The following is an 18,481-nucleotide window of genomic DNA, read 5'->3' as shown; positions in this document are numbered from 1 at the left end:
ACGACCCTCAGGAAGGTTTTGACACCTTGGACTGGGCCGCAGATCCGCACAGCCGGCGGCCATGTTGTGACGCCGACCGGCGTCTGCACCTTGCGAATTCAGATCCGCGGCGTCACTTTCCCCGGCTGCTTTGCTGTGATTCCTGAGTGCTCTAAAGACCTGATACTCGGTTTGGATTTCCTCCGGGAATACGGGGCTGTCATCGACTTTAAGGAGCTCATCGTCTCGTTTGTCGCACACCGCACTGTTGCCGACGAACCCCAGCAACGCAGGACTAAGTTGCGGGTCTGCGATGATGACGTGGTGATTCCGTCGAGAACCAGCATGTTAGTAACTGTGGAGTGCGATGACATCGCCGGCCCCCATGGTATCGCTGAAGCCAACATGTCGCTGCTCCTGGGTCGGCAAGTGTGTGTAGCTCGCGGGCTTATAGAACTGAACAAAAAGCGAGCCGAGCTTTTCATCACAAATTTCGGTTGTGAACCCCAACGTTTACCGGCCAACACAACGATTGCTTATTTTGAAGAACTCGGGGAATGCGCCGGAGAGTACTCGCTAACGGGGACTACAAAATCGGCAGAGTCAACGAATGCTCCTGTTAAACTCGACGTGAACCCGAATCTCCTGCCTAGTGAAAAACGCAACCTGAAGACTGTCCTTGACTTTTTCCGGGAGTGTTTTGCGTCAACCTCCAGAGTTCGACATACGCCGATAACAAAACACCGAATTATAGTCGACGAAAGCCAGAGGCCATTACGCCAGTCACCGTACCGTGTATCTTCAAAGGAACGAGAGGGAATTCGAAAGCAAGTTCAAGAAATGCTCCAGGACGACGTGATCCAGCCATCGAAGAGCCCGTGGGCGTCGCCTGTGGTCCTAGTCGCAAAGAAAGATGGGACCCTACGGTTTTGTGTTGATTATCGACGCCTGAACAAAGTAACTAAGAAAGACGTTTATCCTTTGCCGCGCATTGATGACTCCCTAGACCGCCTGCGGCACGCCAAATACTTTTCATCACTCGATTTACGCAGCGGCTACTGGCAAATAGAGGTGGACGAACGTGACCGTGAGAAGACCGCCTTTATTACCCCGGACGGTTTATACGAATTCAGGGTGCTCCCTTTCGGTCTATGCTCAGCTCCGGCAACTTTCCAACGGATGATGGACACTGTGCTTTCAGACCTCAAATGGCAGTCCTGCCTCGTGTACCTGGATGATGTTGTCATCTTCTCCGACACTTTCGAGGAACACCTCAGCCGCTTACGCGCTGTTTTCGAAGCTATCCGTTCAGCCGGTCTCTCCCTTAAGCCAGAAAAATGTCACTTCGCTTTCGAGGAGCTGAAGTTTTTAGGCCACATTGTGAGCGCCAAGGGCGTTAGCCCAGACCCCGACAAGACTGCCGCCGTCGCTGCTTTTCCCATTCCTGCTGATAAGCGAAGTGTGCGCCGTTTTCTGGGTCTCTGCGCCTATTATCGGCGTTTTGTGAAGAACTTCTCCCGAATCGCTGAGCCCCTTACCCGCCTCACCAAAGATAACGAACCGTTCTGCTGGGGTCGGGAGCAACAACTTGCCTTCGAAGAGCTCCGCACGCGTCTTCAAAGTACACCCATACTTGGGCACTTCGACGAGGCAGCTGGCACAGAACTGCACACAGACGCGAGTAACGTTGGCCTTGGTGCGGTCCTTGTACAGTGGCAGGATGGTGTCGAATGCGTAATCGCTTACGCAAGCCGCACGTTATCACGATCGGAGGTGAACTATTTCACCACCGAAAAAGAATGCCTAGCGATTGTGTGGGCAGTAACGAAATTTCGCCCCTATCTGTATGGCCACCCTTTCCGTGTAGTGAGCGACCACCACTCGCTGTGTTGGTTGGCAAACCTCAAGGATCCTTCAGGGCGACTCGCACGCTGGAGCCTCCGACTACAAGAATTTGATGTCACCATTGTGTATAAATCAGGGCACAAGCACAGTGATGCAGATTGTTTGTCCCGTGCCCCACTTCCGAGCAACAGCGCGGACCTCGAAGACGATTCCCTTTTCCTTGGGGACATCTCCGCGTCCGACTTGGCTCAACGCCAACGCGACGATACTGAATTACGGTCCCTGATTGACTATCTCGAAGGAAGCGCTCGGACTCCGCCCCGCATCTTTTCACGCGGACTGTCATCATTCTGTTTACGGGACGGCATCCTGTACAAAAAGAACTATGGGCCGACGGAGGCTGTCTATCTGCTCGTTATACCTAATGCCTTCCGCGATGAAGTCTTGCAGGCGTGCCACGATGACCCTTCCTCTGGCCACCTTGGTTTCTCCCGAACTTTGGCACGCATACGGCAAAAGTATTACTGGCCCAAGCTCGCGGTGGTTGTGAAACGCTACGTCCGAACTTGTCGCGATTGTCAACGTCGCAAGACGTCGTCGACTAAGCCGGCCGGACTCCTGCAGCCTATTGATCCACCCCACGTTCCTTTCTACCAAGTCGGCATGGATTTACTCGGCCCCTTTCCGGAGTCTTCGCTGGGTAACCGGTACATTGTGGTCGCCACCGACTACCTCACTCGCTACTGCGAGACGAAAGCTATTCCCCGTGGAACAGCGACGGAAATTGCCGCCTTCTTCATGCACAACATCGTGCTTCGTCATGGCGCACCCACAGTCGTTATAACTGACAGAGGGACGGCCTTTACCTCGGCGCTGACAGAGGAAGTTATGCGACTCAGCGGCACCAGCCACCGACGAACAACAGCTTATCATCCGCAAACTAATGGACTCACTGAGCGCCTAAATAACACGATCGCCGACATGCTTTCTATGTATGTCGACGACGACCATCGCAACTGGGATGCAGTACTCCCTTACGTAACTTTCGCATATAACACTGCGCTGCTTAGTCCATGGTCGCGAAGCCACGACTATGCTCGATGCAATGCTTCTTCCTGGTAGTGTAAACTCCGCTGTCGTGGGGGCCGACCGCTTTGTTCACGAAGCTGAGGCCGCCCGCCAACTTGCTCGGCAGCATATTCGGCATCAACAAGCAAAAGACGCTCACCGTTACAACCATCGCCACAGGGATGTCACTTACCAGCCCGGAGAAAACGTTTGGGTGTGGAGCCCAATCCGCCAACGAGGGCGCTCTGAAAAGCTGCTTCGGCGGTACTTTAGCCCCTATAAAGTAATACGCCAACTCGGCGAGGTAAACAATGAAGTTCTCCCTCAAGGAACCGTTCGTTCCTCTCGACGACCAACGTCCGAGATTGTGCATGTCGCACGAATGAAGCCTTACCACGCCCGCTAGCAACTCACTCGTCTCTACCTGCGGGCGCCGAAGACTACGGTGTTCAGCGTGCGCGCCCGTCGAGATGGTGGTCGGCCGGAACCGCCTCATGGAATCCCACACTCGCCCTGCTGTCTAACCACAACACGCTGCCGCTTGAATACTCCGTCGGACAGAATACCCACGCCTCGGTTTCGGGAACGCTCAACGACCGCGTGCTGCTCGAACTGGAAGTAACAAATGTCCAGACGACTGAGAGCTGTCTCTCTCCTCGCATACGAGATTAAGACGGCCGAGACAGTGGATTACGCACCCGTCGACCATAACTGCTACATTCACCAGGACTACTGCCCCTCTGCACGGGCACCCCCATGAACAGCAGGTGTTCGTGTGCCAAAATCCCGTGCCCGGGGAGCCCCCATCGGTCCCCACGACCTGCCGCGCCGAGGGCGGCGCTTTCCAGAGGGGGGGGAGCAATGACACATTAATGGGCACTCTCGTGGCGCCGTCTCCCGGCCGAACTGCCTTAACTGGTATTCTGGCTAGCCTTAGCCATGGTGGCGGGCAGTGCTTCTTCGTCGTCTCTTCTGTGTGGTGCCCTCGGGAGTACGCTGCTGCCTGGCGCTTCACAGTATAACGTGTCCTGGCCGTCCCGACTGTCTAGCCGTGACAATATGTTCTTTGTAAAATGTAGCAAAATATTTTTTCCTTAATGATTCAAGTTTTGTGCACGATAGTAGTATGTGGTTTACGGTAAGTTCATGTGCGCATTGCTCGCAAACAGGTTTGTCTTGGTTTGTTAGCAGGAAGTTGTGGGTAAGATGTGTGTGTCCAATACGGAGACGGCATAAAATAACTTCGATGAATCGTTTTTGGTGTGAGCATGATTTCCATTCGTCTAGAATGGGTTTTACTATATGTAGCTTATTATTTCTTTCGATATTCCATTGCGACTGCCATTTATTTCTTAATTTGCACTGCACCAACTTCATACCATCTTTGTAGGGAATGTACACTTTATTTCTTTGTTCCGAGCTTCTCCAGCACATTCATCTGCCTTCTCATTGCCAGTGATTCCAATGTGACTGGGAACCCAGCAAAATTTTGTCTTGTCCCTGTATTGTGGCGCTTGTTATGTTGTGTATGATGCCACCAATTAGTGGTGTCACTGCATTTTTATGGTGAAGTGAGGTTAGTATGCTCAGAGAATCAGTGTAAATGATACTGTTTTGAATGTTCTCATTTATTATTTTTTCTACAGCCACCGAGACTGCGTAACACTCGGCGGTGAAAATGGATGCGCACTCAGGCAGGCGTACTATTTTTTCCCGATTAGTCTGAACCACAGCACTTCCTACATATTGTGCTGATTTTGATCCATCAGTATAAAATGCTTCGTATTCTCCGTATTTTTCGTTTAGTGCTAAATAATCTTGTAATAGCTGTTCATGCGGTGTATGTTTCTTCCGAAATTGTGTTAATGTGAAGTGGTACACAGATAGTAGGCAGTACCAAGGCGGGAGTGGATCACGTTTGCCGGCAATATTAGGCAATGTGTCCATTATATCTAGTTCTTGGCATTTCTCTGCAAAGCGGAGAAGAAGTGGCCTGATTGCGAGGGGTCTGTTGGTAAATAGTGTTCGGGATGGGCACTTTGTAGCGAGTGGGTAAAAGATGTGTTTAGGCTGGGAACGGATCTTTAAAATGTATGAGCATGTGAGCGTTGTTGTTCTATCTGCAAGTGGTGGTTCATTAGTTTCTACATACAGGCTTTTTATGGGTGACGTCCTGTATGCACCAGTTGAAAGACGCGATCCCAAATTGTGCACAGGATCCAGTCGTTTCACTTACGATGGCCTTGCTGATCCATACACTATGCAACCATAATCTAGAATGGAACGTACTACAGAGCAATAAATCTGTAGAAGGCATACCCGATCAGAACCCCAGTGTTTGCGTGAAAGGACTTTCAGTATGTTCAGTGCTAGCGACGCCTTCTTTTTCAGTGCGTTTATGTGAGGCAGGAAAGTAAGTTTTTTGTCGAAAGTGATGCCTAGAAATTTTTGTTCCTTTTTTAAAGGCAGCTCGGTTTGGTTTAGGTGTAATGCTGGATTTGTTGAGTTGAGTTGGGTTTAATGGCGCATAAGCACCTAAGGCTATCATGCGCCAAGCTCAGGGTATGGAAAATGTTTTTAAATAGCTGTTATACTAAAGTCTAAATGAACGGCGGTGCAAAGGGCCTAAAAAGTTAATTCGTGCGACGTAGTAAAAATATAAGACAAAATTTTAAAAGCAACTTACGGTAAAAGCTTTAAAAAGGGTTGGCAACCTCAGCAGCCATCCTTGGCTGTGCAAGGATCTCGAAGTCTCCAACCGATAGAATAGTGACCACAGCCGTCTTCTCACGACGAGAGGGTGGCTGAGGTGTGGTTCGAAAAAAATTCGCAAGTTGTAAAAAACTGACCATTGTTCAGAGTTTTGAAAGTACATTGGCTTCTTTTAAAAAGTTTAAAACGCTTGACTTATCAATAAGAGCTTCTTCACCTAAAATCAATGACGGATGAAAAGGGATGTGCTGGTTGTAAAACGGGGTAAAAAACTTCTTTCTGAGTTTTTCAAGTTCTATACATGAGATTAAAATATGAGTTACTGTGAGTTCATCTGCGCATTTTTCACAGGTAGGTTTGTCTTGTTTTGTTAGTAGGAAGTTGTGCGTAAGGTGCGTGTGTCCAATAAGTAAACGACATAAAATAACTTCAAAAAAGCGTTCCTGATGTGTGCATGATTTCCATTCTCCTAATATTGGTTTTATTAAGTGCAGCTTGTTTTTTCTCTGACTATTCCATGTGCTCTGCCATTTGTTTCTCAGTCTGCTCTGAACTAGCTTCATGCAATCATTATATGGCATGCTTATTTTTTGTAATTCCTTGTTGTGGGCTTCAGAGGCGCATGCGTCCGCTCTCTCGTTACCATCGATTCCAACATGGCTTGGAACCCAACATAATTTTATGTTATTTAGTTAGTTAGTTATATTGATTTTTATGGCGCAAAAGCAACTGAGGCTATGCTGCGCCAAACACAAGGTTAGAGTTTTTGTTAATGGTGAAGCATTTTAAAAATACTTAGAGTTTGTTTAAAACGTTGACTTCCTTGAGAAACCTAAAAATACATGAAATGTCAACCAGTGCTCGATCACCTAAGAGTAGCATGGGGTGTAATGGGGTGCTTTCCCTGTAAAATGTTGTGAAATATTTCTTTCTTAGTTCTTCCAGTTTTATGCATGAAATTAAAATGTGGTTCACTGTGAGTTCAGCACCACACATTTCACAGAGAGGTTTGTTTTGTTTGGCTAGCAGAAAGTTATGCGTGAGGTGGGTGTGTCCAATGCGGAGCCGACATAAAATAACTTCGGTAAAACGTTCTTGATGCCTACATGATTGCCATTCCCCTAAAATTGGTTTCACAGAATTTAATTTGTTGTTTACGTGATCTTGCCATGCGGCCTGCCACTTATTTCTGAGTTTACTGTTGATAAACTTTAAGCAATCCCTGTGCGGTATGCTCACTTGTTTTATTTGGCCATTCCGGGCTTGTGCAGCGCATACATCTGCTTTTTCATTACCTACGATTCCAACATGGCTAGGAACCCAGCAGAATTTAATGTTATGTTTTTGTTTTGTGATTTTAACAATGTTATGTATGATGTTACCTATTATGGGTTCAGCAGCATTTCTGGAGTGCAGTGCTTTGAGCATGCTCAGGGAATCGGTGTAAATTATGCTATTTTTGATATTCTCTCTTACTATTTTTTCCACAGCTACAAAGATGGCATAACACTCAGCAGTAAAAACCGATGCGAATTCTGGTAGTCGCATTATCTGTTTGTTTTTTCCTTGGATTACTGCACTTCCAACGTGACTTTCTGTTTTTGAGCCATCGGTATAAAATTCAATGTAAGTGTCATACTTTTCTTGTAGTGCAAAGAATTCCTGTAATATGTACTCATTTGGCGTTTGCTTTTTATCTAAATGTGTCATTGTGAGGTCACATACTGAAGGCAGGCTGTACCATGGTGGTAAATATTCATTCCTTTGTGCAATATTCGGTAGGGCATCTAGTACTGTTAGCTCTTCACATTTATCTTCAAAGCGCAGCAGTAATGGTCTGATAGAATGTGGTTTGTTGATGAATAATCTTTTAGATGGGCACTTGGTTACAACTGGATGGCAGAGATGTTTCGGAAGAGAACGGATTTTTAAGACATATGAGCATGTAAGGGCGATTCTTCGATCCTCGAGAGCGGCTTCATTAGTTTCAACGTAAAGGCTAACTACTGGTGATGTTCTGTATGCTCCAGATGATAGGCGCAGACCAAGATTATGAATGGGGTCTAATCTTTTTAAGTAGGATGCTCTTGCCGAACCATATACTATGCACCCGTAGTCCAGCTTGGAGCGCACCAGAGAGCGATATATTTGTAAAAGGCTTGCTCTATCGGACCCCCACCGCTTCCGTGAGAGAACTTTTAATATATTGAGGGCTTGAGAAGCTTTCTTTTTAAGGTTGTTAATATGTGGTAGAAATGTGAGTTTCTTGTCGAAAGTTACGCCTAAAAATTTGTGTTCTAGTTTAATTGGTAGCGCAGTGTGATTCAAGTATAGATTGGGATCGACCTGTAGGCCTCGTCGCAATGAAAAAAAGAACAGCTACTGTTTTTTGAGGAGAAAATTTAAACCCATTTATGTCTGCCCAAGCACCTAGTTTATTTAGTGTGATTTGTATTTGTCTCTCACAGGTTGATATGCTGGAGGACGTGCATGCTATTTGTAGGTCATCTACATAGACTGAATACATTATGGACTTGGGTATTACTTTAGCTAAGGAATTCATTTTTACTATGAAGAGTGTCGTGCTTAGAATGCACCCCTGGGGTACGCCGTTCTCTTGGGTGAAAGTCATGGAGAGAGTTGCTCCTAGGCGGACTCGGAATGTGCGGTTAGCCAGGAAGTCGTTCAAGCAGTTCAACATCCTGCCGCGGATACCTAGCTCTGCTAGGTCACGGAGGATGCCGAACTTCCACGTAGTATCGTAGGCCTTCTCCAAGTCGAAGAAGACCCCAATACAGTGCTGCTTGTGGATGAACGCCTCCCGGATGGTGTTTTCTAGACGGACAAGGTGATCTGTGGTTGAGCATGATTTCTTAAACCCACATTGGTGTGTATCTAATAGTTGCCGAGATTCAAGTACGAAGGTCAATCTAATGTTTATTACACTTTCGAAAGATTTAGCAATGCAGCTGGTGAGGGCTATTGTTCTGTAACTGCTAGGACTTGTTGGTGGTTTTCCGGGTTTGAGAAAAGGTATTATGACTGCTTTTTTCCACTCGTCAGGTATATTGCCAGTTATCCAGATTTTATTAAAGAATTTTAACAGTGCCTCTACAGCAGCCTCGGAGAGATGTGCAAGCATAGCGTAATGCACGTTGTCTGGTCCCGGTGCTGTCTTTTTGCCAGAAGATAGTACCTTATTTAATTCTTCTCGTGTGAGAGGCTGGTTATAATCCTCATGAACACCTGCTCCAGATGGGAATCTTTGTTTCTCAGCTATTGCTTTGTGTTTTTGAAATGTGTTTGTGTAGTTGGATGAGCTTGAGATCTCAGCAAAATGCTCGCCCAGTATGTTGGCCTGTTCTTCTAAAGATGTTTGTGTCCCGGGTGCTGTCAAGAGAGGAAGTGTGAAAGGGGTATGGTCACCAGTAAATTTACGCACTTTTTCCCACATTTTCTTTGATGTTATTGAACTATTTATTGAGGAGACATATTTCTGCCAAGAGGTTTTCTCTGCATTTCTTCGCACATACCGCGCTCTGGCTTTTGCCTTCTTAAAGGTGAGTAGGTTCTCTGCAGTGGGATATCGACGCAGAGCGCTCCAGGCTTTCTTTTGTTGTTTTTTTGCTAATGTGCATTCTTTTGTCCACCACACTTTGTGTTTCTTTTGTGCAAGTCCTGTTGTTTGTGGTATAGCGAGTGTTGCGGCCGATATTATGCATTCAGTAAACTTCTCATTAATTTCATCTGTGCTAAGGTCGTCACAAAATTCCTTTTCCAGAGTGGCATTTTTTGTAAAAAGTGACTGTTGTGAACCGAATGCGCTACTGACACGTGCCGTGCTTATCTTATGAGGCCCACCGACCAAGCCATCTGTTATCGGCAGTGGTCCCGGTGACGTCACTAGCCAAGAGGCTATAAAACTACTAACCGCTAATAAAGCTCGTTCCTTCTTCTTCGCCAATCACTTGTCGATTCACTACAGTGGCGACGAGCGGCCCACCGCCGGGCACTGGCTGCTCCATGGCAGCCCACGTTGGACCGCCGGGTTTCGACGAAGTGGAAGACAGTTGGGAAGCATACCAAGTACGTCTGGAGTCCTATTTTGAAGCCTACGGAATCGATGATTCGAAGAAGCGACGGGCGCTTCTAACGGCAGCTTTAAGTACAGCAACAGTCGGCAGAATAACGGGGCGTTGCGCGCCGGCCAAGATTCAAGAGCTTACCTACGAGAAGCTGGTCGAGCTACTGACTGAGCAGTTTGCGCCGCAGGGCAATGAAATAGCGGAGTCTTACAAGTTCTTCACCAGGTATCAGCGTCCTGACGAAACAACGAAGGACTTCATTGTCGCAATTCGGAAGATGGCCTGCGGTTGCAACTTCGGTGAGTCAAGGGACAGGATGCTACGAGACAGACTAGTTTGCGGCCTGCGTGACGCTGGAGTTCAGCGAGCACTCCTGTCAAAATCGTCGCTCACACTCAAAGAAGCAGAGGAGGCAGCTTTAGCGGCAGAGATGGCAGCCCTCAACGTGGATCACATGGATAAGACAAAGGGTCAAGGCAACGTTCACGCTGTGAAGAGCAAGCGGCAGGGTCCACCGCATTACCAGAAGACTCGCCTGCATACTTCACCTAGACCGAGCGATGGTGTTGTTTGTTCGTGCTGCGGTAGCACTGGGCACAGAGCAGCGAAATGCAAGTTTCGCCGGGCGGAGTGTTTTCGCTGCCGACGAAAAGGGCATCTAGCGAAGATGTGTGTACTGCAACAACCAGGAGTGGCACATTGCGAAGAGCATCCTTCAGAGAGCGACAGCGAGCTTTGTCGGCTAAATGTGTACACTGCATCTGTTAACCTGGTCAAGCCCGTAGTTCGCACCTTTGACTGGAGTGGAATTCCGCTGAAGATGCAAGTAGACACCGGTTCACCGGTCTCCATAATTACGTGGGGGACATACTGCAAGCATCGGCACGCCTGGCCTGCGCTCCGCGAGACGTCTTTGCAGTTGTCCTGCTTTCTTGGCAAGCTTCCCGTGAAGGGGGAGCTCCGGCTTCCTGTCTCGTACTCGGGTAAAACTCTGGAAGCGAAGCTAACCGTGCTGCAGTGTGACGGTCCGAACTTGTGCGGACGCGACGTTATCAGCGCATTTGAACGCAACGGAAGGGCTGTCCTGAGCATTGTCGGCGAGGCAAGTACGGGTGAGAGGAATTTTTCACATCAAGCTTCGGTTAGCGCGCTGTTGGAAGAGTTTACCGATCTGTTTACACCAGGCCTAGGACGCATTGGTGGTCCCGCAGTTCATTTGCGGTTGCATGAAAATGCGCAGCCGCGATTCTGCAAAGCTCGTTCTGTGCCATATGCAATGCGAGAGCAAGTGTCTAAGGAAATAGACCGGCTTGTTAAAGAAGGCATTCTATCGCCTATCGACAGTGCGGACTGGGCCACGCCTCTCGTTCCCGTTATCAAGAAGAATGGCTCCATTCGATTATGTGGCGATTTCAATGTGACCGCGAATGCTGCATGTGTCACAGAGCAGTACCTATTGCCAAAAATACGGGATATTTTTGCTAACCTAAACGGAGGTGAAGTGTTCAGCACCATCGACTTGAAAGATGCGTACAATCAGTTGCCACTCGACGAGGAGACCAGGAAGCTCTTGGTCGTAAACACTCAGAAAGGCCTGTTTTGCTTTAATCGACTTCCTTTCGGTGTGGCCTCCGCCCCTGCTATTTTTCAGAGACGTATGGAAGGCATCCTGCAAGGCATTCCGGGCGTTCAAGTTTACCTGGACGATGTGGTAATCGCGGAGAAACGAGGGTACTCGGAGACGCTGCGGCAAGTTTTCGAACGTTTCCGGCAGCACGGTGTCAAGTTGCATCCGCAGAAATGTAAGTTCAGGCAACCAGAAGTTGAATTTCTGGGACATCGTATAAGTGCGGACGGATTGTTACCTAAGACAGACAACATGGCCGCGATAGCAAAGATGCCGAAGCCAAACTGTGTTGCGGAACTGCGAGCATTCTTGGGCTTCGTAACCTATTACCACGCATTTTTGGGAAATTTGGCTACTGTTTTGGAGCCGCTGTATGAACTGCTAAGAAAGAACGCACGCTGGCAGTGGGGAGTGAGACAAGATAACGCTTTCCGATTAACCCAGCGGCTGCTACAAGAGGCAAAGTTTTTGGTGCATTACGATCCAAATAAGCCCCTTATCTTGGAAACCGATGCATCCTCGTGTGGCGTTGGCGCAGTGCTATATCACAGAGTAAATGGGCAAGATCTACCAATCGGGTTCCGGTCACGAACTCTGTCACCGGCTGAGCGGAATTACGCGCAAATCGAAAGAGAGGCATTGGCTGTGGTCTTCGGTGTTACAAAGTTCCGGGAATATCTACTCGGGAATCAGTTCACGCTCGTCACAGATCACAGACCCCTCCTCAGCCTTTTCAGCCCCGACAAGCCCGTTCCAGCCATGGCCGCTGCACGGATTCAGCGTTGGTCACTCCTACTAAGCGCCTACAACTACAAGATAGAGTTTAAGCCAGGGAAGGCGTTAATTCCGGCGGACACCCTCAGCCGTTTGCCTGTACGGCAGGCGCATGACGCTAAGGCTGCAGAAGAGGACGCTAGTGAGTACGTCCTTCTAACCGATCACTTAGACTCCGGTCCGCTGTCGGCGAGCGATCTGGCTGCGATGACTGCGGACGATAGCCAACTCGCACAAGTCCGCGATTACATTCAGAACGGCTGGCCACGATACTTGCAACCTGCTCAGGAGCCTTTACGCGCATACATGCACAGGAAGGACGAACTGACGTCCAGCCATGGAATCGTGTACTGGGGCCATCGAGCGGTAATTCCGAGGAGTGCGCGGCTACCAATGCTGCGTATGTTGCATGACGCTCATCAAGGAGTAGCGGCTATGAAGAGATTGGCCCGTTCTGTATTCTGGTACCCAGGACTCGATCAAGACATTGAGAAGCTGGCTAGCGCATGTCCAACGTGCATAGAATGGGGCAGCATGCCCCCTGCACAACAACCCGTGCCTTGGCCAGAAACAGCGGAGCCGTGGTCTAGAATTCATGTTGATTTTGCAGGCTCTGTGGAAGGTCACATGCTGATGATTGTGGTAGATTCTCATACCAAATGGATCGAGGTCACTCTAATGAAGACAGCCAGCTCGGGAAAAACAATTGAAGCACTGCAGACTATGTTCAGCCGATTCGGCTTGCCGAGGACCCTTGTGACGGACAACGGGCCGCAGTTTACTAGCGAGGAGTTCAGGGCATATATGAAGCGCAATGGCATCAGTCATATGCGGACCGCTCCCTACAAACCACAGTCTAACGGTCTGGCGGAAAGGGCGGTACGGACTGTGAAGCACGGGTTAAACAAAAACACGCGAGGTAGTTTGCAATCTCGCCTGGACCACATTCTTTCTCATTATCGGCGCACTCCCCTTCCCAACGGGAAGACTCCTGCTTCCATGCTTCTCGGATATCAGCCACGCTGTTTATTGCACAATGTGGTGTCACGACCCTTTCCTTCTGCAGATGAATACTACACCGGAAAACCGCTGCACAAGGAAATATGGTTCAAGAACTACGGAGTGGGCGACAAATGGAAACCAGGCGTGGTAGAGTCCACCGAGGGCTCACGCATGACAACCGTAAGGACAGAAGATGGGGAGCAACATCGCCGCCACCTCGACCAACTAAAGACCAGGAGGACCTGTGTGGAAGGTTCTGACGTTAAGCCCCAGACACCCACGGAAGCATCAATGGCTGAGGACAGCGCAAGAGACAGCTCGCAGCCTCAAGGTCACGGCAGTGGGGAGAGTGTCTCCCAACCAGGACTAGACAGTCAAACGACGCCAGACGCGCAAGCCGAAGACTGTACAAACGAAGCACAGGGAACAGACGGCGCTGACGCACCGCGTAGGTCAAAACGGCAGCGTCGGCCCCCGGACCGCTTCGCTCCTTAAGGGGGAAGAATTGTTGTGAACCGAATGCGCTACTGACACGTGCCGTGCTTATCTTATGAGGCCCACCGACCAAGCCATCTGTTATCGGCAGTGGTCCCGGTGACGTCACTAGCCAAGAGGCTATAAAACTACTAACCGCTAATAAAGCTCGTTCCTTCTTCTTCGCCAATCACTTGTCGATTCACTACAGTGACCAGTCGGCGAGCTGAATTTTCCAGCGCCGTGGCCTTGTGGGGATGATTGGAGTCGACGATGAGAGCCTGATGATGGTAGGTAAGTGATCACTGCCCATGGGGTCATTTAAAACATCCCATTTAAAATCGTTAAAAAGTACAGGTGATGCGAAAGCTAAATCGAGAGAGCTCATTTTTTCTGAGCTTGGACAGCAATATGTGGCTTTTCCCGTATTTAAAAGATAGATATTATTCGAAAGTATAAAATCTTCGATTGCTTGGCCTCTAGAGTCACAGCGTTCGCTTCCCAAAACGGAGAGTGAGCGTTAAAATCGCCAACTACCAGAAATGGCTCCGGCAGTTCATCGATCAGGCCTTCTAGATCTTGGCATGTTAATGTGATGTGTGGGGGAAAATATACATAACATAGTGTTATGGTTTTGTAGCTGATGACGCTAACCGCAACCGCCTCAAGTTTTGTTTTCAGTTTGATTTCTTGAGCCGGGACGCCGCTTTGGATGATGATTGCGACGCCTCCCGAGAGTCTATTTGCATGTTCGCGATCACGCCTAAAAGTTGTATAATGTTTTAAGATATTTGAATGTTGTGGACCAAGATTGGTCTCCTGGAGACATAGGGCTAGAGGCATCACTGACCCTAGAATATGAGTTATATCACTGTAGTTCCTCAACATTCCTCTACAGTTCCATTGTATTATGAAAGCCATCTTAGTTTTGTGTTTGTACTGACTGAAAAGCTAGATCAAGTTGTTTATGGCCCCGTGACTCGGGGCCTGTCTTTTTCTGACCGATCCAGGGAGCTCCGTCGACCATCCGACGTGGACGGTGAGGGGCTGCCCGGGGTCGTGTCCATCGCCTCTGCAGAGGCACTGGACGACCGTGCAGGAGGCACATTGATTTTTGAGTTAGACCTCGACCTGTGGGAAGAGGTCTTTGGGCCCGCCGACCCGGGGGTCTGCGTCCCCTCCTTTGGGGTAGGCGGAGTAGCGTGAGCTACTCCACCAGACGGCGCGGATGGCCCCGCCCCAGGCTCACTACGTGTGACCTGGACAGGTGCCGAAGCCTGGTGTGGTGCGCCGCGCCCACGCACCACATCGGCAAAGTTTGTTTTTGCAGTGAATGAGAATTTGTTTGTTTGAGAGTATTGCCTTCTTGCTTCTTTGAAAGAAATGTTTTGCGTAGTCTTGAGAGTAATGATTTCTTTTTCTTTCTTCCAGGACGGACAAGCCCTGGAGTAGGCAGCATGGTCGCCTTCACAATTTGCACACCGTGGGTTAGCAACACATTCTTCGGATTGGTGGTCCTTCGAAGAGCATTTTGCACAAGTTTTGCGGCCGCGACAACTCTGTGAGCCGTGGCCAAATCTCTGGCAGTTGAAACATCTGCGTGGGTTGGGAATATACGGTCTTACATTTATTTTCAGGTAGCCTACTTCAATGGATTCGGGTAATGTGCTCATGTTGAATGTCAAGATCAGGTGTTTGGTGTCCACTTCTTTGCCATCCTTCCGGATTTTGATCCGGTGGACATCTATAACTTCTTGGTCAGTAAGTCCTTCGAGCATTTCCTTTTCAGAAAGGTGGACAAAATCTATTTCAGAAATGACGCCTCGTACAGTATTCAGAGACCGATGTGGGGTCACAGAGACAGGGATGTCCCCAATGGATACAATTGTTGCAACTTTTGAGTGTTGTGTGCTGTCGCGCAGTTCAAGTAGTAAGTCGCCACTGGCCATTTTTGACACCTTGTAGCCAAGGCCTAAGGCATCTGTCAAGCGTTTTGAGACTTGGAATGGGGATATTATCCTTGCTTGCGTTTCTTCTGCTTTGCTATGGATGACGTGAAATTTTGGAAATGATACTTTTCTTTTTTGAAAAAAGTCGTCTGCTTCGGTCCGCCCTCTCTTGAGAGAGCGATTAAGTTTTGAAAGGGGGGGAGCCATAAAAAATTGAGGTTTTTCGGTCATGGTGCCAGCCACCCACCATGGAGTCCAACAAGGGGACGCGACAGGTACTTGAAAGAAAGTCCTGCCCACGCCAGCTGTACACCCCAACTATAACCTAATATGACTCAACTCAGGGTAGTTGGTCACACACGGTTAACCCTCGCCGCCAGGAAAAAGAAGAAAAAACTGAAGAAGAGAGGAGGATACAGGAAAGTTGTAAGAAAGGAAATAGGAAAGTGATAGGTAGAGGGGAGGACAGGAAAAGGCGACTGCCGATTTCCTCCGGTTGGGTCAGGCCGGAGGTGCCGTCTGCAGGAAGCTGGGGCCAAAGTGGTGTGTTGCCTCCGCCGAGGGGCCTTAAGGGTCCAAACGCTCGGCATCGGCTCAACCACCAGGATCCCCTTTTCCCCGGACACGGCGATGCCACGCACGGCTAAGCGCGGATGCTCGGGTCCGTGGTGACGCATTGTTCACCATCATCCCCTTGCGGGGATGTCCCTGCGGATGCTCGGGTTAACCCCGTGGTTTCGCCACTCACCAACGTCTGCATGTTGCAGACGCCTCCCTGCGGGGGTAATTTTATGTTATGCCCTTGTGTTACGATCCTTGTTATGTTATGTAAGACCTTACCTTGGTGGCATGACTGCATTTCTGAAGTGTAGTGCTTTCAGTATACTGAGGGAGTCTGTGTATATAATACTGTTTTCGATGTTCTTGCTTATTATTTTCTCCGTAGCAAGAAACACAGCATAACACTCGGCTGTAAAAACTGATGCACACTGAGGAAGTCTTACTATTTTTTCCCAGTTCCCTTCCACTACTGCACTTCCAACATAACCTGTAGTTTTCGATCCGTCTGTGTAGAACTCCGTGTAGCTATCGTATTTTTCCTGTAGTGTAAGGAACTCTTGTATGATGTGTTCTGTTGGAGTTTGTCTCTTGTTGAACTGTGTAAGACTTATATCACAGACCGATGGAAAACTGTATCAAGGGGCAAATGCGTCGCAACGTTCTGCGACATTTGGTAGTGTTTCTGATAAGTCAAGTTCTCGGCAGATCTCCTCAAATCGCATTAGCAAAGGCCTGGTTGCTTGGGGCTTATTTGTAAATATTATTCGAGAAGGGCATGTTGTGACGATTGAATAACACACGTGTTTTGTTCGCGACCTAATTCTAAGAATGTATGAACATGTAAGTGCTTTTCTTCTATCTTCAAGTGATGGCTCATTTGCTTCAACATGAAGGCTCATTACCGGAGACGTTCTGTATGCTCCACAAGAAAGGCGGATGCCTAGATTATGAACTGGATCTAATCTTTTTAGATATGAAGGCCTTGCCGAGCCGTACACTATACTCCCATAATCTAGACATGAGCGCACTAGAGAACGGTAGATGTGAAGGAGGCATGCTCTGTCAGATCCCCATCGTTTCCTTGAGAGTACTTTAAGGATATTCATTACACGGGAGGCCTTTACTTTCAAGTTGTTTATGTGCGGCAAAAATGTAAGTTTTTTATCAAATGTTATTCCTAAAAATTTATGTTCTTGTTTTACCGGTAGTGTGGCTCCATATAGGTGTAAGTTCGGATCGATCTGCAAGCCTCTTTTAAGTGAGAAAGCAACAGCCACTGTTTTCTGTGGAGAGAACTTGAACCCAATTTTGTCTGCCCAGATTGCTGGCTTGTTTAATGTGAGTTGTACCTGCCTCTCACATGTTGAGAGGCTGGAGGACGTGCAAGCAATCTGAAGGTCGTCGACATATACGGAATACATAATCGAGTTGGGAATTATTTTCGCTATCGAATTCATTTTCACGACAAAAAGAGTAGTACTTAGGATACAGCCCTGCGGTACCCCATTCTCCTGGACAAAGCTCTTCGAAAGGGTTGCACCCAGGCGCACCTGAAAAGATTGGTCCGACAGGAAATCCTTCTGGCAGTTCAACATCCTACCCCGGATTCCAAGATCTGCCAAGTCGCGTAGAATCCCGTATCTCTATGTGGTATCGTACGCTTTCTCCATGTCGAAGAAGACTGCCAGACAGTGTTGTTGGTGTATGAACGCCTCTCGGACTGTGTTTTCTAAGCGGACGAGATGGTCAGTTGTCGAACATCCTTTTTTAAATCCGCACTGGTGTATGTCGAGGAGTTCCCGTGATTCAAGAATGAACATGAGCCTAACGTTGAGCACACTTTCAAATGATTTTGCTATACAACTTGTAAGATCTATGGGCCTATAACTATTAGGAGAGGTGGGCGGCTTTCCAGGTTTTAAGAACGGTACGATAACTGCTTTTTTCCAAGCCTCCGGCATCTTTCCGGACACCCATATCTTAGTGAAAAATTGCAGAAGTGCTGCTACAGCAGCTTCGGACAGGTGGGCAAGCATTTGATAATGTACACAATCCGGGCCAGGTGCTGTCTGTTTACCGGAGGACAGTACGTTTTGGATCTCCTGAATTGTAAATATTGTATATGTTTCGTTTGTGCTGCCAGTCGTTGGAAGTTTCTGCTTTTCAGCTGTGTTTTTGTGTTTTATGAATGACTGTGTGTAGTGTGAAGAGCTTGAAACGTCAGAGAAATGTTGTCCTAGTATGTCAGCCTGTTCATCTATACTTGTTTGTGTTCCAGGGGCTGTTAGAAATGGTAATGTTATGGGAGAGAATTTGCCGTCTAATTTATGCACCTGTTCCCACATATTTTTTGATGTAATTGAACTGTTAATGGATGAGACATATCTTTGCCATGAGGCTTTCTC

This window comes from Amblyomma mixtum, chromosome 2, assembly GCF_055824585.1.
Source record: "Amblyomma mixtum isolate Tamu chromosome 2, ASM5582458v1, whole genome shotgun sequence".
NCBI lineage: Eukaryota > Metazoa > Arthropoda > Arachnida > Ixodida > Ixodidae > Amblyomma > Amblyomma mixtum.
Note: the sequence above shows the minus strand (reverse complement) of the source record.